A 21184-nucleotide genomic window follows, 5' to 3' on the forward strand; every position below is an offset into this window, starting at 1 on the left:
GAGAGACACTCCGCCCTAGCCACCTCCAGATCCAGCCTTCAACGCCAATTCCAACTGCACCCCCTCACCACCATGGCCGGCCAGGAGTGGAAGGAGAGGCGTCAAGAGGAGCTAGAAGGAGACGACACAAGCCTTATTGAAGAGATCAGTCGAGGAGGGGGGCTCTAAACTCCGACCGCCGGAGCAGAGAGCGACGCTGCCAGACCTCGGCCCGCTCTGGATCTGGCCAAAACCAGAGCTTCTACTCCTAACCTAACCGGCAAACCGCTGGGAAACTACTCCTAAACTAGAGAACTACATCTGGCACCTCACCTCTGCCACCTCCGGCCGGCAGCGCCGCCGGAGGGGCTCGGGATCGGCCCAGATCTCACGGAGGAGGTTCTGGCTACTGTAGCAAGACGAGAGAGTGTAGACAGCAACCTACAATGATCGCCGAAAACTCTCTTAATATCTCTTTGGCATGCATCTTGTGCCTTGAAAAATCCAGCTTGTTTCCTTAATGTTGGTATATTAACTAGCACAAAGCCCGTGCGTTGCTACGATGTCATATTAAGTTGAATGAACAACTATGTTTAGATCCGTTCCTCAATCGATTCCAAATGACTTGAGTTCTTGAATCCGTGTGGTAGTACTGTTTCTGAACATACATATGGTAGTACGTCAGCCCTTACTCGACCATATGCATATTCTCGGTGGACAACATTCGATGTCAAACAACAAGCCTTCTTCTCGTTTTCTCGCGCTGAAAAAAATATCCCCATGGCATGCGACAACGTATTGTGGCCGGCGATCACCGTGCATCAACGTGTCTGTATCATGCTCGTAAATTCGATGACTGCCCGAGCTCAGCACTTCCGAGCACAAAGATATTCAGGCTATCACCCAACAAACTGCACACATGTCAAACTGGAAAGTACAATAAAGACACCTCGGCTGCTGCTAAAACCTTTCCCTGTACTTTAATCAGTCCACACATCCACAAGTTTTAAAGAAGAAATACCGAAGCACTGATCGAATTTAACACTAAATATATCGTATGCAACTACCAAATATGTCCACAGGGCCAGAAAAGCGAAAGACTTGTTTTGAAATATGTCCACATGGCCAGAATAAAGGATCTCAGAGAGAGGCGCATTGTATTTGGGATTACTTACATGGTGACATATTAGTAATGGCATCCAAATTTCAGTTGCAAATAACAAAAATGCTTTAGTACCAGAAAGAACAACTTGGGATAGAGATGGACTAAGAAAACCAATTATGATCCTAAACTCAAGGGCCAAAAAACTCAGTAACTGAAAGGCTAGTATATCCATACTGTAAATTCTAACTCTTGCCATTGAACCGAATCTGAATATTTTCATGTCAGTACATAGTAAAACACTGAAATTCAGAAATTAACATCTTCACCAATCACCAGGCAAGATATGGAAGAATGATCCAAATGCCAACATCACTTGATGAAAGCGAAAACATTTTTTGATAACATCAAAACATGTACTTATGTCCCTGTTTCACATGTATTATCTTGCCCATGAGCAATATATGTACAAACGGTCGGTGTGACAAATCCAGGCAGGGTCATCCTCATCCAGAAGAGGCCTATGTCTACAGAAGACATGTTCAGGTCGCAAAGCCGAAGGCACTGAGCCCCTAACCCTGGCGCCAACACCCCTTGCGCACTGTGTTTTTCCATACCCCTCGTACTTGGATCCTGGGCTAAAGATGTACAGCTCAGTCAGCTCTCCAAAGTCCAAACCCTCTCCTGCTCAAACTGACCGAGTTCCTCTGACCCTAGATATGAATAATCCACAGAAATTCAGCTTTTAGTTCAGTTTGAATCCTTTGTTCTTGCCTGCTATGCATAATCTCTATGTGTCCTGGTCATACGTAACCTGTCAACAGTGGTGAGTTCTCTGGGTTTGTTATGTCGCCTTGGGCTGCGTGCTGTAGTCCGGGAGAAGGATGATGAACTCCGAAAATCTACATGTTTTGGTCAATTTCGGTAGAACACGTTGCCGACAGTCGGCCACAACAAGATCAGTTAACCACAAAATTTACATATATTCACAGAAATACGACCAACAAAGTAAGAAACTACTGAGAACAATTTATAAAATTTATACCACCGGAATTAACTACTGAGAACAATTTATAAACTACTGAGAACAATTTATACCACCGAAATAGGCTAGCTGAGTAATGCAAATAAACACAGCCAAAGTGCCTAGGTGTACGAAAGGAGAAGATGGCAAGAACAGATGACGGGGTGTCCCAGATTGGTAGTGTTTAGATGAAGAAGAGCCTCTGAATTTTGCATGCATAATTGAAGATTGCCGGGCTAGGGTATGTGCGATTTGGAAAGACGAGGCTGCTGGAACCTGCAATTATGGTGCTGGCCTCCATGAGTAGCACTTGAAGTTGAAACGGAGACCTAACATTCACACATGAGCTGATGAGCAGTGCCATTGTGCATAAGAACGAATGAAAAAAGAAGCACTCAGGCCTTCAGACACACATGAGTAATGCCATTATCCACAAGAAAGAATGAAAAAGAAGCAAATCCCGCCATTAGCACTGATGCGTATTACGCATGATTCAGGAGCTACTCTGAACACATCATTAAACCAGAGAGAAAAACAGGGAAGTTTCTCTTTACTCGGCAACACATCGAGAAGTTTCTCTTCCGTTAATGTATAAAAATTGAAGAAGCGCATCAACCAAAAAATCAGCAGCTGAGTCGGGAGGTGCGGCGGCGCCAGGAAGTCAGCTGGTGGCGGATCGATCGAGGCTGCAGCTGGGATTTCTGGGCGGCCATGGGTACGGGGGCTCCGGGGACTCGGATGGAGCCAGTCCGTGCCGCGCCGGAGGAGGAGGGGCACGGGGCTTACCGGCGGCGACCTCGCCGCCCGCTCGGCATGGGCGGCCGGCTCCGGCCGTCTCCCCTTCGCAGGGTCGAAACTGCGGAGCTAGGATGGGAGGCCATGGGGGCGGGGCGCGCCGGGGAAGCCGAGACGTACCTTGCCGACGGAGGTGGGCGGGGGCAGTAAACGCCGGCCGTACCTCGCTGGGCGGGGCTGGGCGGGGCGCTCTCATGGAGTCATGGCTCGACGTTTCGGGCGTTAACCGATTAAAAGCAAACTTCACTTGGCGGTGGCATTACCCCGTAGATTACTACAAGTGGAGGGGTAAAATCGGAAAAGGTAAAAACGACCGAGGGAGAAACCCTTTTGCTTTTATTATTAGGTATAGACTAGCACAAAGCCCGTGCGTTGCTACGATGTCATATTAAGTTGAATGAACAACTATGTTTAGATCCGTTCCTCAATCGATTCCAAATGACTTGAGTTCTTGAATCCGTGTGGTAGTACTGTTTCTGAACATACATATGGTAGTACGTCAGCCCTTACTCGACCATATGCATATTCTCGGTGGACAACATTCGATGTCAAACAACAAGCCTTCTTCTCGTTTTCTCGCGCTGAAAAAAATATCCCCATGGCATGCGACAACGTATTGTGGCCGGCGATCACCGTGCATCAACGTGTCTGTATCATGCTCGTAAATTCGATGACTGCCCGAGCTCAGCACTTCCGAGCACAAAGATATTCAGGCTATCACCCAACAAACTGCACACATGTCAAACTGGAAAGTACAATAAAGACACCTCGGCTGCTGCTAAAACCTTTCCCTGTACTTTAATCAGTCCACACATCCACAAGTTTTAAAGAAGAAATACCGAAGCACTGATCGAATTTAACACTAAATATATCGTATGCAACTACCAAATATGTCCACAGGGCCAGAAAAGCGAAAGACTTGTTTTGAAATATGTCCACATGGCCAGAATAAAGGATCTCAGAGAGAGGCGCATTGTATTTGGGATTACTTACATGGTGACATATTAGTAATGGCATCCAAATTTCAGTTGCAAATAACAAAAATGCTTTAGTACCAGAAAGAACAACTTGGGATAGAGATGGACTAAGAAAACCAATTATGATCCTAAACTCAAGGGCCAAAAAACTCAGTAACTGAAAGGCTAGTATATCCATACTGTAAATTCTAACTCTTGCCATTGAACCGAATCTGAATATTTTCATGTCAGTACATAGTAAAACACTGAAATTCAGAAATTAACATCTTCACCAATCACCAGGCAAGATATGGAAGAATGATCCAAATGCCAACATCACTTGATGAAAGCGAAAACATTTTTTGATAACATCAAAACATGTACTTATGTCCCTGTTTCACATGTATTATCTTGCCCATGAGCAATATATGTACAAACGGTCGGTGTGACAAATCCAGGCAGGGTCATCCTCATCCAGAAGAGGCCTATGTCTACAGAAGACATGTTCAGGTCGCAAAGCCGAAGGCACTGAGCCCCTAACCCTGGCGCCAACACCCCTTGCGCACTGTGTTTTTCCATACCCCTCGTACTTGGATCCTGGGCTAAAGATGTACAGCTCAGTCAGCTCTCCAAAGTCCAAACCCTCTCCTGCTCAAACTGACCGAGTTCCTCTGACCCTAGATATGAATAATCCACAGAAATTCAGCTTTTAGTTCAGTTTGAATCCTTTGTTCTTGCCTGCTATGCATAATCTCTATGTGTCCTGGTCATACGTAACCTGTCAACAGCGGTGAGTTCTCTGGGTTTGTTATGTCGCCTTGGGCTGCGTGCTGTAGTCCGGGAGAAGGATGATGAACTCCGAAAATCTACATGTTTTGGTCAATTTCGGTAGAACACGTTGCCGACAGTCGGCCACAACAAGATCAGTTAACCACAAAATTTACATATATTCACAGAAATACGACCAACAAAGTAAGAAACTACTGAGAACAATTTATAAAATTTATACCACCGGAATTAACTACTGAGAACAATTTATAAACTACTGAGAACAATTTATACCACCGGAATAGGCTAGCTGAGTAATGCAAATAAACACAGCCAAAGTGCCTAGGTGTACGAAAGGAGAAGATGGCAAGAACAGATGACGGGGTGTCCCAGATTGGTAGTGTTTAGATGAAGAAGAGCCTCTGAATTTTGCATGCATAATTGAAGATTGCCGGGCTAGGGTATGTGCGATTTGGAAAGACGAGGCTGCTGGAACCTGCAATTATGGTGCTGGTCTCCATGAGTAGCACTTGAAGTTGAAACGGAGACCTAACATTCACACATGAGCTGATGAGCAGTGCCATTGTGCATAAGAACGAATGAAAAAAGAAGCACTCAGGCCTTCAGACACACATGAGTAATGCCATTATCCACAAGAAAGAATGAAAAAGAAGCAAATCCCGCCATTAGCACTGATGCGTATTACGCATGATTCAGGAGCTACTCTGAACACATCATTAAACCAGAGAGAAAAACAGGGAAGTTTCTCTTTACTCGGCAACACATCGAGAAGTTTCTCTTCCGTTAATGTATAAAAATTGAAGAAGCGCATCAACCAAAAAATCAGCAGCTGAGTCGGGAGGTGCGGCGGCGCCAGGAAGTCAGCTGGTGGCGGATCGATCGAGGCTGCAGCCGGGATTTCTGGGCGGCCATGGGTACGGGGGCTCCGGGGACTCGGATGGAGCCAGTCCGTGCCGCGCCGGAGGAGGAGGGGCACGGGGCTTACCGGCGGCGACCTCGCCGCCCGCTCGGCATGGGCGGCCGGCTCCGGCCGTCTCCCCTTCGCAGGGTCGAAACTGCGGAGCTAGGATGGGAGGCCATGGGGGCGGGGCGCGCCGGGGAAGCCGAGACGTACCTTGCCGACGGAGGTGGGCGGGGGCAGTAAACGCCGGCCGTACCTCGCTGGGCGGGGCTGGGCGGGGCGCTCTCATGCACACCACTTGGCGATGAAGCGCGGGAGAACTCCGATGGACAGAGCAGAGCAGCGGCGGAGCGGCAGCCCTACTGCCATTCAGTCCGACGCTGAAAGCATCGGAGAAGAGCTCCAAGACGAAGTCGCCTCCACCGTCAACCATCCCCGCAAGCCAGCCATCACCATGAGGGCTTGAGCAAGCGATAGAGAGAGGCAGCGACGACAAGAACTGCGCCATCAGCACAAGAGAGAAGCCCAGCTGCATGACACCTTCCACCCCCTCGCCTCCATGGCCGGTCAGGCCAAAAGAGAGCCAGCAGCTTACCTCCATGCCCACCTCCCCCGCCACCATGGCCGGCCAAGGAGACAAGGAGGCCATCTTCTCTCCAGCAGACGACTCCTAGGCACCTTATCGAAGAGCTTGGCCGCCGACGAACTCCAGACCAGATCCACCACGGATCTGGAGAGAGGTCGCCGACGACGGGCCACCTGGTGCTGCGCCAAAGCCCCAGAGAGACACTCCGCCCTAGCCACCTCTAGATCCAGCCTTCAACGCCAATTCCAACTGCACCCCCTCACCACCATGGCCGGCCAGGAGTGGAAGGAGAGGCGTCAAGAGGAGCTAGAAGGAGACGACACAAGCCTTATTGAAGAGATCAGTCGAGGAGGGGGGCTCTAAACTCCGACCGGAGCAGAGAGCGACGCCGCCAGACCTCGGCCCGCTCTGGATCTGGCCAAAACCAGAGCTTCTACTCCTAACCTAACCGGCAAACCGCTGGGAAACTACTCCTAAACTAGAGAACTACATCTGGCACCTCACCTCTGCCACCTCCGGCCGGCAGCGCCGCCGGAGGGGCTCGGGATCGGCCCAGATCTCACGGAGGAGGTTCTGGCTACTGTAGCAAGACGAGAGAGTGTAGACAGCAACCTACAATGATCGCCGAAAACTCTCTTAATATCTCTTTGGCATGCATCTTGTGCCTTGAAAAATCCAGCTTGTTTCCTTAATGTTGGTATATTAACTAGCACAAAGCCCGTGCGTTGCTACGATGTCATATTAAGTTGAATGAACAACTATGTTTAGATCCGTTCCTCAATCGATTCCAAATGACTTGAGTTCTTGAATCCGTGTGGTAGTACTGTTTCTGAACATACATATGGTAGTACGTCAGCCCTTACTCGACCATATGCATATTCTCGGTGGACAACATTCGATGTCAAACAACAAGCCTTCTTCTCGTTTTCTCGCGCTGAAAAAAATATCCCCATGGCATGCGACAACGTATTGTGGCCGGCGATCACCGTGCATCAACGTGTCTGTATCATGCTCGTAAATTCGATGACTGCCCGAGCTCAGCACTTCCGAGCACAAAGATATTCAGGCTATCACCCAACAAACTGCACACATGTCAAACTGGAAAGTACAATAAAGACACCTCGGCTGCTGCTAAAACCTTTCCCTGTACTTTAATCAGTCCACACATCCACAAGTTTTAAAGAAGAAATACCGAAGCACTGATCGAATTTAACACTAAATATATCGTATGCAACTACCAAATATGTCCACAGGGCCAGAAAAGCGAAAGACTTGTTTTGAAATATGTCCACATGGCCAGAATAAAGGATCTCAGAGAGAGGCGCATTGTATTTGGGATTACTTACATGGTGACATATTAGTAATGGCATCCAAATTTCAGTTGCAAATAACAAAAATGCTTTAGTACCAGAAAGAACAACTTGGGATAGAGATGGACTAAGAAAACCAATTATGATCCTAAACTCAAGGGCCAAAAACTCAAGAATCGAAAGGCTAGTATATCCATACTGTAAATTCTAACTCTTGCCATTGAACCGAATCTGAATATTTTCATGTCAGTACATAGTAAAACACTGAAATTCAGAAATTAACATCTTCACCAATCACCAGGCAAGATATGGAAGAATGATCCAAATGCCAACATCACTTGATGAAAGCGAAAACATTTTTTGATAACATCAAAACATGTACTTATGTCCCTGTTTCACATGTATTATCTTGCCCATGAGCAATATATGTACAAACGGTCGGTGTGACAAATCCAGGCAGGGTCATCCTCATCCAGAAGAGGCCTATGTCTACAGAAGACATGTTCAGGTCGCAAAGCCGAAGGCACTGAGCCCCTAACCCTGGCGCCAACACCCCTTGCGCACTGTGTTTTTCCATACCCCTCGTACTTGGATCTGGGCTAAAGATGTACAGCTCAGTCAGCTCTCCAAAGTCCAAACCCTCTCCTGCTCAAACCGACCGAGTTCCTCCGACCCTAGATATGAATAATCCACAGAAATTCAGCTTTTAGTTCAGTTTGAATCCTTTGTTCTTGCCTGCTATGCATAATCTCTATGTGTCCTGGTCATACGTAACCTGTCAACAAGAAAGTGAGTTCTCTGGGTTTGTTATGTCGCCTTGGGCTGCGTGCTGTAGTCCGGGAGAAGGATGATGAACTCCGAAAATCTACATGTTTTGGTCAATTTCGGTAGAACACGTTGCCGACAGTCGGCCACAACAAGATCAGTTAACCACAAAATTTACATATATTTACGTAAATACGACCAACAAAGTAAGAAACTACGAGAACAATTTATAAAATTTATACCACCGGAATTAACTACTGAGAACAATTTATAAACTACTGAGAACAATTTATACCACCGAAATAGGCTAGCTGAGTAATGCAAATAAACACAGCCAAAGTGCCTAGGTGTACGAAAGGAGAAGATGGCAAGAACAGATGACGGGGTGTCCCAGATGGGTAGTGTTTAGATGAAGAAGAGCCTCTGAATTTTGCATGCATAATTGAAGATTGCCGGGCTAGGGTATGTGCGATTTGGAAAGACGAGGCTGCTGGAACCTGCAATTATGGTGCTGGCCTCCATGAGTAGCACTTGAAGTTGAAACGGAGACCTAACATTCACACATGAGCTGATGAGCAGTGCCATTGTGCATAAGAACGAATGAAAAAAGAAGCACTCAGGCCTTCAGACACACATGAGTAATGCCATTATCCACAAGAAAGAATGAAAAAGAAGCAAATCCCGCCATTAGCACTGATGCGTATTACGCATGATTCAGGAGCTACTCTGAACACATCATTAAACCAGAGAGAAAAACAGGGAAGTTTCTCTTTACTCGGCAACACATCGAGAAGTTTCTCTTCCGTTAATGTATAAAAATTGAAGAAGCGCATCAACCAAAAAATCAGCAGCTGAGTCGGGAGGTGCGGCGGCGCCAGGAAGTCAGCTGGTGGCGGATCGATCGAGGCTGCAGCCGGGATTTCTGGGCGGCCATGGGTACGGGGGCTCCGGGGACTCGGATGGAGCCAGTCCGTGCCGCGCCGGAGGAGGAGGGGCACGGGGCTTACCGGCGGCGACCTCGCCGCCCGCTCGGCATGGGCGGCCGGCTCCGGCCGTCTCCCCTTCGCAGGGTCGAAACTGCGGAGCTAGGATGGGAGGCCATGGGGGCGGGGCGCGCCGGGGAAGCCGAGACGTACCTTGCCGACGGAGGTGGGCGGGGGCAGTAAACGCCGGCCGTACCTCGCTGGGCGGGGCTGGGCGGGGCGCTCTCATGGAGTCATGGCTCGACGTTTCGGGCGTTAACCGATTAAAAGCAAACTTCACTTGGCGGTGGCATTACCCCGTAGATTACTACAAGTGGAGGGGTAAAATCGGAAAAGGTAAAAACGACAGAGGGAGAAACCATTTTGCTTTTATTATTAGGTATAGACTAGCACAAAGCCCGTGCGTTGCTACGATGTCATATTAAGTTGAATGAACAACTATGTTTAGATCCGTTCCTCAATCGATTCCAAATGACTTGAGTTCTTGAATCCGTGTGGTAGTACTTGTTTACGAACATACATATGGTAGTACGTCAGCCCTTACTCGACCATATGCATATTCTCGGTGGACAACATTCGATGTCAAACAACAAGCCTTCTTCTCGTTTTCTCGCTGAAAAAAATATCCCCATGGCATGCGACAACGTATTGTGGCCGGCGATCACCGTGCATCAACGTGTACGTATCATGCTCGTAAATTCGATGATCGCCCGAGCTCAGCACTTCCGAGCACAAAGATATTCAGGCTATCACCCAACAACCGCACACATGTCAAATCGGAAAGTACAATAAAGACACCTCGGCTCTTGCTAAAACCTTTCCTGTACTTTAATCAGTCCACACATCCACAAGTTTTAAAGAAGAAATACCGAAGCACCGATCGAATTTAACACTAAATATATCGTATGCAACTACCAAATATGTCCACAGGGGCTTAAAAAGCGAAAGACTTGTTTTGAAATATGTCCACATGGCCAGAATAAAGGATCTCAGAGAGAGGCGCATTGTATTTGGGATTACTTACATGGTGACATATTAGTAATGGCATCCAAATTTCAGTTGCAAATAACAAAAATGCTTTAGTACCAGAAAGAACAACTTGGGATAGAGATGGACTAAGAAAACCAATTATGATCCTAAACTCAAGGGCCAAAAAACTCGAATGGCGAAAGGCTAGTATATCCATACTGTAAATTCTAACTCTTGCCATTGAACCGAATCTGAATATTTTCATGTCAGTACATAGTAAAACACTGAAATTCAGAAATTAACATCTTCACCAATCACCAGGCAAGATATGGAAGAATGGTCCAAATGCCAACATCACTTGATGAAAGCGAAAACATTTTTTGATAACATCAAAACATGTACTTATGTCCCTGTTTCACATGTATTATCTTGCCCATGAGCAATATATGTACAAACGGTCGGTGTGACAAATCCAGGCAGGGTCATCCTCATCCAGAAGAGGCCTATGTCTACAGAAGACATGTTCAGGTCGCAAAGCCGAAGGCACTGAGCCCCTAACCCTGGCGCCAACACCCCTTGCGCACTGTGTTTTTCCATACCCCTCGTACTTGGATCCTGGGCTAAAGATGTACAGCTCAGTCAGCTCTCCAAAGTCCAAACCCTCTCTGCTCAAACTGACCGAGTTCCTCTGACCCTAGATATGAATAATCCACAGAAATTCAGCTTTTAGTTCAGTTTGAATCCTTTGTTCTTGCCTGCTATGCATAATCTCTATGTGTCCTGGTCATACGTAACCTGTCAACAGCGGTGAGTTCTCTGGGTTTGTTATGTCGCCTTGGGCTGCGTGCTGTAGTCCGGGAGAAGGATGATGAACTCCGAAAATCTACATGTTTTGGTCAATTTCGGTAGAACACGTTGCCGACAATCGGCCACAACAAGATCGCTTAACCACAAAATTTACATATATTCACGTAAATACGACCAACAAAGTAAGAAACTACTGAGAACAATTTATAAAATTTATACCACCGGAATTAACTACGAGAACAATTTATAAACTACGAGAACAATTTATACCACCGGAATAGGCTAGCTGAGTAATGCAAATAAACACAGCCAAAGTGCCTAGGTGTACGAAAGGAGAAGATGGCAAGAACAGATGACGGGGTGTCCCAGATTGGTAGTGTTTAGATGAAGAAGAGCCTCTGAATTTTGCATGCATAATTGAAGATTGCCGGGCAAGGGTATGTGCGATTTGGAAAGACGAGGCTGCTGGAACCTGCAATTATGGTGCTGGCCTCCAGAGTAGCACTTGAAGTTGAAACGGAGACCTAACATTCACACATGAGCTGATGAGCAGTGCCATTGTGCATAAGAACGAATGAAAAAGAAGCACTCAGGCCTTCGAGACACACATGAGTAATGCCATTATCCACAAGAAAGAATGAAAAAGAAGCAAATCCCGCCATTAGCACCGATGCGTATTACGCATGATTCAGAGCTACTACGAACACATCATTAAACCAGAGAGAAAAACAGGGAAGTTTCTCTTTACTCGGCAACACATCGAGAAGTTTCTCTTCCGTGAATGTATAAAAATTGAAGAAGCGCATCAACCAAAAAATCAGCACTGAGTCGGGAGGCGCGGCGGCGCCAGGAAGTCACCGGTGGCGGATCGATCGAGGTCTGGCCGGGATTTCTGGGCGGCCATGGGTACGGGGGCTCCGGGGACTCGGATGGAGCCAGTCCGTGCCGCGCCGGAGGAGGAGGGGCACGGGGCTTACCGGCGGCGACCTCGCCGCCCGCTCGGCATGGGCGGCCGGCTCCGGCCGTCTCCTTCGCAGGTCGAAATCGCGGAGCTAGGATGGGAGGCCATGGGGGCGGGCGCGGGAAGCCGAGACGTACCTTGCCGACGGAGGTGGGCGGGGCGATGAACGCCGGCCGTACCTCGCTGGGCGGGGCTGGGCGGGGCGCTCTCATGGAGTCATGGCTCGACGTTTCGGGCGTTAACCGATTAAAAGCAAACTTCACTTGGCGGTGGCATTACCCCGTAGATTACTACAAGTGGAGGGGTAAAATCGGAAAAGGTAAAAACGACCGAGGGAGAAACCCTTTTGCTTTTATTATTAGGTATAGATATAGCGGGAGGAAAGTTTGTTTCGAGGATTTGACACAATAAATCGACAAGCGTTGTTTATTTACATCCCCTTGCCTATTCCGGCGACGTGTAGACCCGGTCCATGGTTGCGGTCAGTGCGCGGTGTGTGGCATGAAACGGGAGCGCGACCGGAGCACAGCGCCCGGCACTTTGCCGTGTCGCGCTGGTAGGTAGCGGTACGTAGAGTTTACTTTCTGCCTTTTATTTCTTTCTTTACTGACTGAAAAACTGTCGGAGCAAGCAGAAGCGGCAGTGCTGTGAAAAGACATGGCAGCGTCTACGCTTTGCTCGAGTGCAATAGTCGCAACAGCATGGTTTTCACCGTCCCTCCTCCAAAGGCTGCCGCGAGCTGCGGAATATGCCTGCATGCGACCTGTCGGGTACGGCTCATGTGGACCGGTGCTTGATTAATTAGCACAACAAAACTGCGTGTCTCGCGTACGGTTACGTGAGTAAGTGAAGTTCACAGGTAAGTTAGCCAGCGCGTTATAGAAAAACTGAGCTGCACGCACGTGACGGCGCACAAGACTTGGTCTACCTTCCGTGGAGCGTCCAGACAAAAATATAGAGATGTTGGGATGGTGTCGTCAAACAACAGTACAGTAGGGTCTTCCCGTTGAGGCGCGCACGGCCCGTGAGTAGGGCTTTGATGAGCAGGGATTTTTAGCATATCCCGCCGCGCTCCTCCAGTCAAGGCCTCAAAGGCATGAGAGTACGTACCCCACCACCACCAGCTAGGTAGGCCGGTGGCCTCGCCCGCACGGACGCACATACTGTACATTCTAGGCTAGCGCGGCAGCCATTCTTTTTCCCACCATGTTCGACGAGCAAATCATCGGATGGACGTCGTGTCGGTGGCCGGCCGTCTCACCCACGCCTCTTTCGGTCGTCAACTCGTCCATCACTCGGCACCGCATGTCCGTGCGTCTCTACTGCACGGTGCCACGGCCAGCATGAACGGGACTTTCCTTTTCACATGCTCCCATTCGCAGCACGTACGTGCAAGTCGCCCATCCTCGACAGCTTGTTGCCTTCTGCCCGCCACCTCCAGGTGGTCAATGATGGGTTATGGACAAAATCATGACCATTCTCTTCTCGGCCTCTAAATGATAGTCAATTACACTTACGAGTTGGCTAAATTAAGGACACAGTTGTGGGTGCAACATATTCTCAATAGACTGACCAGATGATTGCTAGAATATGAGTATACGAGTTTAGTTTGACTAGGACTCTACAACACCTTGTACTCCAAGTTTTTTCTGCATGAATCTCTCTCTCTCTATATATATATATATCTTGAGGCTCACTGAAATAAACATGAAACAAATATTAGGTTCTATAGTTTTCTACCGTGATGCCATCTAATCTCTGTTGGATTCCACGCTGAATGAAGCAATCAAACGATTCAGGGCATTTACAACTCATATCATAAGTCACGACTATCACGAATCACTAAGCAATAAATTGGTCTAGGCATTTTTCTTGGTTGCAACTCTATGTGAAATTAATAAGTTACAGTTGCAACTCATGCTAGCATGAATCATGTTACGATTTACTACTTGTCACGGGTTCAATCTGTGACAACTACTTCGGGTCAAGGGAGCAATGGAGCATAATTGTTTTTGCACGCTGAAATAATGGCAATAATAATTCAGGAAACATGTTTTGTTTGGACTGAAAGAGCACGGAATATGTTTTGATATAGCTTGCTGGGAACAAGACGGGTCTATTATTAAGTGCTCCCACCAGTGCTAATTATTTGTCACGGATTTAGTTAAAATGTACGCTAAAACATACCTATGTTGATTAAACCTGCCAAAGATATTTAGCACGGATGGAGTATTGTTTTCCTTCGGCGGATTAGGTGGCTACTACGTTCCGAAAAGACCTCCATCACCAAAATCAATCATTAGCGTGCGCGTTGCTTGATGTCGAAGAAACCTGATATCAATGGACTTGTACAGGAAGACAGTACACTCAACTCCACCATTTGCAACGTTCGAATTCCCAAATATGTTGCGGCAACGTTCGGAAAACTTGATGGAACTTGTGAACTGTAGTATGTATGTACGTCATTGCTCCAAAAACAGGGTTACGAAAAACCTCCCGCGAACTAGTTTATTTATGACACTGTACTATGGCGTGCTTGACGTACGTAATCTCCCAACTTTGGCGCCTATGAATTATCATGTTGATGTCTAATCCAATGCAAGCGGGTTTAACGCGTTCAACCTTTCCTATGCGTTACATACCCTTTTATGATCCCTTAGAGCGGTGCATGCAACGGCACTTGGAAAAAAATGGTGCGACCTTGGGACATGCACTACAGGAATGGACCGAAACGCCGACGGCCTAGTCATACGCCGACGGCCAAAAGTCGGGGCCGTCGGTGTATGGGCCGTCCAGGCCAGCCCTCCAACAAGGCCGTCGGCGCAGCAATTCCCTCGGCGTAGGCGACGCTACGCCGACGGTTGCCCTCGGTGCACCGTAGGCCGTCGGCATAGGCCTGGGATACACCCCACCAACTCTGGACCGTGTCGGCGCTGTCACGGCGTCACAGATACCCCGAGGGCTGCCCTCGGCATAGCCTCACATTTTTTTCTTTTTTTTTCTCCAAGTTTTATATTTTTCCTAGAAACTAAGTAACATAATATGATGTAGTGCGAAGGTTTTACATTTTTTTGATTTTTTTTGAGTTAGTTGTGCTCGATTCAAAATGCAGCTAAAACAGTGGGCATGAACTTTCTAACCTAGATGCATAATTTTTTAAAACTCTTTGTAGATCTATGATAAAATATATAGTTGTGAACCTAAAAATATTTTTTACAAAAAATTAAGGGAAAACAATCATGCACCTGTAGTTCAAATTTTGTCCGCTTCCAGCTGAATCGGCAGCAATTTGTCTTTTTGGTGAGAGGTACCTAGAAATATTTTGAGGTGCAAGAAGTTGGTGATTTTTACATACAATATAGTCTAGTATTCTTGAAAATTTAGTTGGTTCAATTTTGGAATTGTTTCTTGGTAGGTGCTTCACAAAAAACCCCGCTTTTCGCGCTCAGTAATTATAAAATGGATTTTTTTATGCAAAGCTCACAAAATCCCTCAACAACAACATTGCTTCCCATATGAATACACACGCGTGTGCGCAATATGGGCTGAGTTCGACAAACTATGCCATGGTTTAGGTCATGACCTAGCTCATATGACCTGAAAGCCATATAACTTTGGACATCGTAGGTCATTTCTGAGAAGGTTTTTCTAAAACATTTACGATACACCAAGTTTTATATTTTTGCTAGAAACTAAGTAACATAATATGATGTAGTGCGAAGGTTTCACATTTTTTTGATTTTTTTTGAGTTAGTTGTGTTCGATTCAAAATGCGGCCAAAATATCGGGCATGAACTTTCTAACCAAGATGCATAATTTTTTAAAACTCTTTGTAGATCTATGATAAAATATATAGTTGTGAATCTAAAAATATTTTTTACGAAAAATTAAGGGCAAGCAATCATGCACCTGTAGTTCAAATTTTGTCCGCTTCCAACTGAATCGGCAGCAATTTGTCTTTTTGGTGAGAGGTACCTAGAAATATTTTGAGGTGCAAGAAATTGGTGATTTGTACATACAATATAGTCTAGCATTCTTGAAAATTTAGTTGGCGCAATTTTGGAATGGTTTCTTGGTAGGTGCTTCACAAAAAACCCCGCTTTTCGCGCTCAGTAATTAGAAAATGGATTTTTTATGCAAAGATCACAAAATCCCCCAATAACAACATTGCTTCCCATATGAATACACACGCGTGTGCGCAATATGGGCTCAGTTAGACAAACTATACCATGGTTTAGGTCATGACCTAGCTTATTTGACCTGAAAGCCATAGAACTTTGGACATCGTAGGTCATTTCTGGGAATCCTACGCACCACCTATCACATGCCATATGCGCGCGGTAGCCATCTGTGAATCCCTCCCGCTTCCTGCGGTGTCCCGCCGAATCCGCTGGAAACTGACCGGATTTGAACTGGGGCGACACTTTTCTACGCTCAATAAATGGAGGGAAAAATGTTTTTAGGTCGACGACGCGTCATTTTATCTGCTAAATGTTTTCCGTTTCGCGCGTTGGCGGACGGGTGCAACCGCGCCCCCGGTACGGCCATACCGCATGTCCCGGCGGCCCCGTTTTGCACAATTGGCAAAGTAAACGGAGCCAAAAATTCGAGCGGAGCCGCGTGGCGTCATTTTATGTGTCCTAGTAACTACTGCAAAAGACGGAACTGGGATACGGCAATTATCTTGAAAAACCGTTCACGAACAGGGCTATCTCGTCCGAAGTTCTATGGTTTTTAGGGGAAATGAGTGGGAAACGGCCTGTTTCACCACATAGTTTGTCGGAACGAGGCCATATTTGGCACGTGCATGGGCCTTAGGATGGGAAGCAAGGCCCCGGTCGCGGATTTCCAATCCGAACCACGGGCGACGGTTTTTCCATTTTCGGGGTGCCGGAAGGGCTTTTTTTTGTGAAGCAGCTACATGGTGCGCATTTCAGTATCGCGCGGGACCTCCGCGCAGCGGTAGGATACCTCCTACGCACCACCTATCACATGCCATATGCGCGCGGTAGCCATCTGGAAATCCCTCCCGCTTCATGCGGTGTCCCGCCGAATCCGCTGGAAACTGACCGGATTTGAACTGGGGCGACACTTTCCTTCGCTCAATAAATGGAGGGAAAAATGTTTTTAGGTCGAGGACGCATCATTTTATGTGCTAAATGTTTTCCGTTTCGCGCGTTGGCAGACGGGTGCAACCGCGCGCCCGGTACGGCCATACCGCATGTCCCGGCGGCCCCGTTTTGCACAATTGGCAAAGTAAACGGAGCCAAAAATTCGAGCGGAGCCGCGTGGCGTCATTTTATGTGTCCTAGTAACCACTGCAAAAGACGGAACTGGGATACGGCAATTATCTTGAAAAACCCTTCACGAACAGGGCTATCTCGTCCGGAGTTCTATGGCTTTTAGGGGAAATGAGTAGGAAACGGCCCGTTTCACAACATAGTTTGTCGGAACGAGGCCATATTTGGCACGTGCGTGGGCCTTAGGATGGGAAGCAAGGCCCCGATCACGGATTTCCAATCCGAACCACGGGCGACGGTTTTTCCATTTTCGGGGTGCCGGAAGGGTTTTTTTTGTGTGAAGCAGCTACATGGTGCGCATTTCAGTATCGCGCGGGACCTCCGCGTAGTGTTAGGATACCTCCTACGCAGAACCTATCACATTCCATATGCGCGCGGTAGCCATCTGGGAATCCCTCCCGCTTCCTGCGCTGTCCCGTCGAATCCGCTAGAAACTGACCGGATTTGAACTGGGGCGACACTTTCCTTCGCTTAATAAATGGAGGGAAAAATGTTTTTAGGTCGAGGACGCATCATTTTATGTGCTAAATGTTTTCCGTTTCACTTTTTTTGAATTTTTTTGAATTAGTTGTGCTCGATTCAAAATGCGGCCAAAACAGCGGGTATGAACTTTCTAACCTAGATGCATAATTTTTTAAAACTCTTTGTAGATCTATGATAAAATAGATAGTTGTGAACCTAAAATATTTTTTCAAAAAATTAAGGGCAAACAGTCATGCACCTGTAGTTTAAATTTTGCCCGCTTCCTGCTGAATCGGCAACAACTTGTCTTTTTGCTGAGAGGTTGTTATCACCAGAATTTGACCGAGTCATAGGTGGGCCACGATCGAGATGGGCTTGAAGAATATACATGGAAGAATATACGTGAATCGGCCTTATATGCAAAGTTTGGGCTAGTTAGCCCGTATATCTGTAATATAGTAGGATACGTATCGATTAGATAGAGTTTGGCTCGTGCACGGTTGGGATTATTCCACGTTGGAAAGTCTACGGACTATAAATATGTATCTAGGGTTTATGAAATAAACAACAATCACGTTCACCACAAACCAATCTAGGCGCATCGCCAACTCCCTTGTCTCGAGGGTTTCTTCTGGGTAAGCATCATGCTGCCTAGATCGCATCTTGCGATCTAGGCAGTACAAGTTTATTAGTTGTTCATGCGTTGCTCGTACTGAAGCCTTTTTGATGACGAGCAACGTAGTTATCTTAGATGTGTTAGGGTTAGCATTGTTCTTCGTATCATATGCTATCGTCGTGCAACCCTTAGACATCTAGCCGCCCTTACGCCTATCTTAGGCGTAGGGGCGACACCCCGCTTGATCATTATTTAGTAGATCCGATCCGTTATGGTTGCTCCTTGTTCTTCAAGGATTAGTTTAATATCTGCATAGTTAGGCCTTACAAAGGGTTGAAGGATCCAGCGGCGCGTAGGGTGTAGTTTGCTAGCCCTAGACAGGATGTTCCGGGGATCAACCTCGTGTTGGTTTTTAGGCCTTGTCTAGGATCGGCTTACGATCACCGTGCGCGGCCGCGAGGCTCAATCACGAGTAGGACGTTCCGATTATGCGGTGAAAACCCTAAATCGTCGTAGATCGTTTTAGCTTTATCTTGATCAAGTAGGACCACCATATATTCGTACACCTCGTGCGAATCATGGGTGGATCGGCTCTTTGAGCCGATTCACAGGACAACCTGAGAGCCGATCGAGGCTCGTATTTAATGTTTACGTGTATGCCATGCAGGAAACTAAGCGAGGCATCTCCATCACCTTCCTGACCAGGTATAGGTCAGGTGGCACGCCCTTGCACCAGCATCGGACGTGCGTGCCGGAGTCTTTGCGGGCCGTCGCTCGGAGGGACCAGGGCCAGCCGCAGCCCTAAGTTGCTCCCGGCTCTCCTGTGTTGCCCGTCGCTGCTCGCCGGTGGGTTTCTGACCGCAACACATTCTGGCACGTCCGGTGGGACGATCTTCGACATCAACCGCATCGCCATCTACATCTGAGATGGCGGACGGCACCCCAGTCACGTACGAGGATATCACCGAGGAGCTCAAGAAGAAGTATGACGAGGTCAAAGCGATCCTCGAAGCCGACCTCATCGGCTCCTTTCACAGAACCCGCTCACATGGCATCAGGTGGAAAGGGTTCTCGCCTGAAGGCGCGCTCGATGGAGTGGACCTGTCCGCCCGTCCGAAGAACGCACCAGGTCCCTGCGTCAGTAGATTAACTTCATGGTAGCTCATTCGCTACACCGCCACTCTGAGAACCTGGTGAACACTTTGGAGCGTGTTGCTCTTCGGGTGATCCAGGAAATCATGAGGCACCAGTACTCTCCGTCAGGACCAGCTCTCGGGACATACCAAGGAGAGATGCCACTCCAGTCCCGTCCACCGCTGCCTTTCGCGTTGGCAGCACCAGAAGTGCCAAATTCACCGGCATTCGTCGTCTACAAGATCGGTGGTGACCCTAGTGACTACCAGTTCTTGCACGAGGCGCCTAAGGAGATCCCTCACGGGTACACGTGCACATACATGCTGCATCATGTAATCGGGCGCTCACAAACCAGGCCGCAACAGCAGGGACTTCTGGAACAACAGGAGGAACTTCGGGAATGGATCTTGAGAAGCAGACGTGGCTAGCTAAGTATGCCACTCCGACAAACCTCCAGAGCTCAGCTCTGCAGCTTGGCTCGAAGCTGGAAAAGCAAGCATGGCTGGCTAAGTATGCCACTCCGGCAAATCTTCAGAGTTCGACTCCTGCAGCCAGCACCGCGGATCAGATCAGTACCATCCTGAGAGACCAGTTCGGCATGGTCCCGAAAAGGAGGACAATCGGCTATTCCAAGCCGTACCCCAACGAGTACGAGTTGATCCCGCTACCACCCAAGTATCGGCTCCCTGATTTCTCCAAATTTAATGGATCGGATGGTTCCAGCTCCATCGAGCATGTGAGCCGATATTTGGCACAGCTAGGAACGGTCTCAGCATCGGATCCACTACGCGTGAGGTTCTTCGCACAGTCCCTCACAGGATCGGCTTTCGGGTGGTACACTTCGTTGCCACCAGACTCGATCCGGACTTGGAAGCAGTTGGAAGAACAGGTCCACAGGCGGTATCACTCAGTGGCTTCCGTGGCCGGCCTGGCCGATCTACCTCAAGTACGTCAGAAGCGCGGAGAAACCGTGCGTAATACGTCCAGCGCTTCAGAAATCTTAGGAACCGATGTTATTCGGCTCGTGTGACTGAAAAGGAAGCAGTCGAGTTGGCAGTGGTGGGCCTTGCATCACCAATCAAGGATATGGCCTCCCAAACAGACTACCCTTCACTGGCGCACATGGTTCAGAAACTGTCGTTATATGAACAGCGCCACCCGGACCTGTACCAGGACAAATTCAAGCGTGCGGTAGTCCTGGTTGAGGCAGATGAAGACGAAGGCTCTGCGGGAGATCAAGAAGTAGCAGTGGCTGAATGGACTCGGGGGGCAACCCCCGTGTCCTGCAAATGGGTTAAGCCACCAGGTCCGCCCAGAGGGTTTGATTTTGACGTGACTAAAACTGAGCAAATCTTCGACCTCTTTGTAAGATCGAGATGTCGCCTAGAGGGGGGGGGGGGTGAATAGGCAATTAAAAACTCTTGCGGATTTGTCTTGTAAGAATGCGGAATTAAACTATCGTTTAGTTTACAAGCACAAACCCTAAATATGCTAAGCTCAACCAAGTGTAACAATGGAAACTAGAGCTAAGCAATATAGGCACAAGATATATGTAGCACAAGTGATAGCAAGATATATGTACTTCAAGCACGATGTCTATCACAAGGAAAGAGAGCTCGGGTATAGAAATAACCGAGGCACGCGGAGACGAGGATGTATTCCCGTGTTCCCTTCCTTTGCAAGAAGGTACGTCACGTTTGGAGGAGTGGAGGTCCCACGAAGGATTCCCCGCGCCACGAAGGCTC

The sequence above is a fragment of the Lolium perenne genome, chromosome 4, assembly GCF_019359855.2.
Source record: "Lolium perenne isolate Kyuss_39 chromosome 4, Kyuss_2.0, whole genome shotgun sequence".
NCBI classification, from domain to species: domain Eukaryota; kingdom Viridiplantae; phylum Streptophyta; class Magnoliopsida; order Poales; family Poaceae; genus Lolium; species Lolium perenne.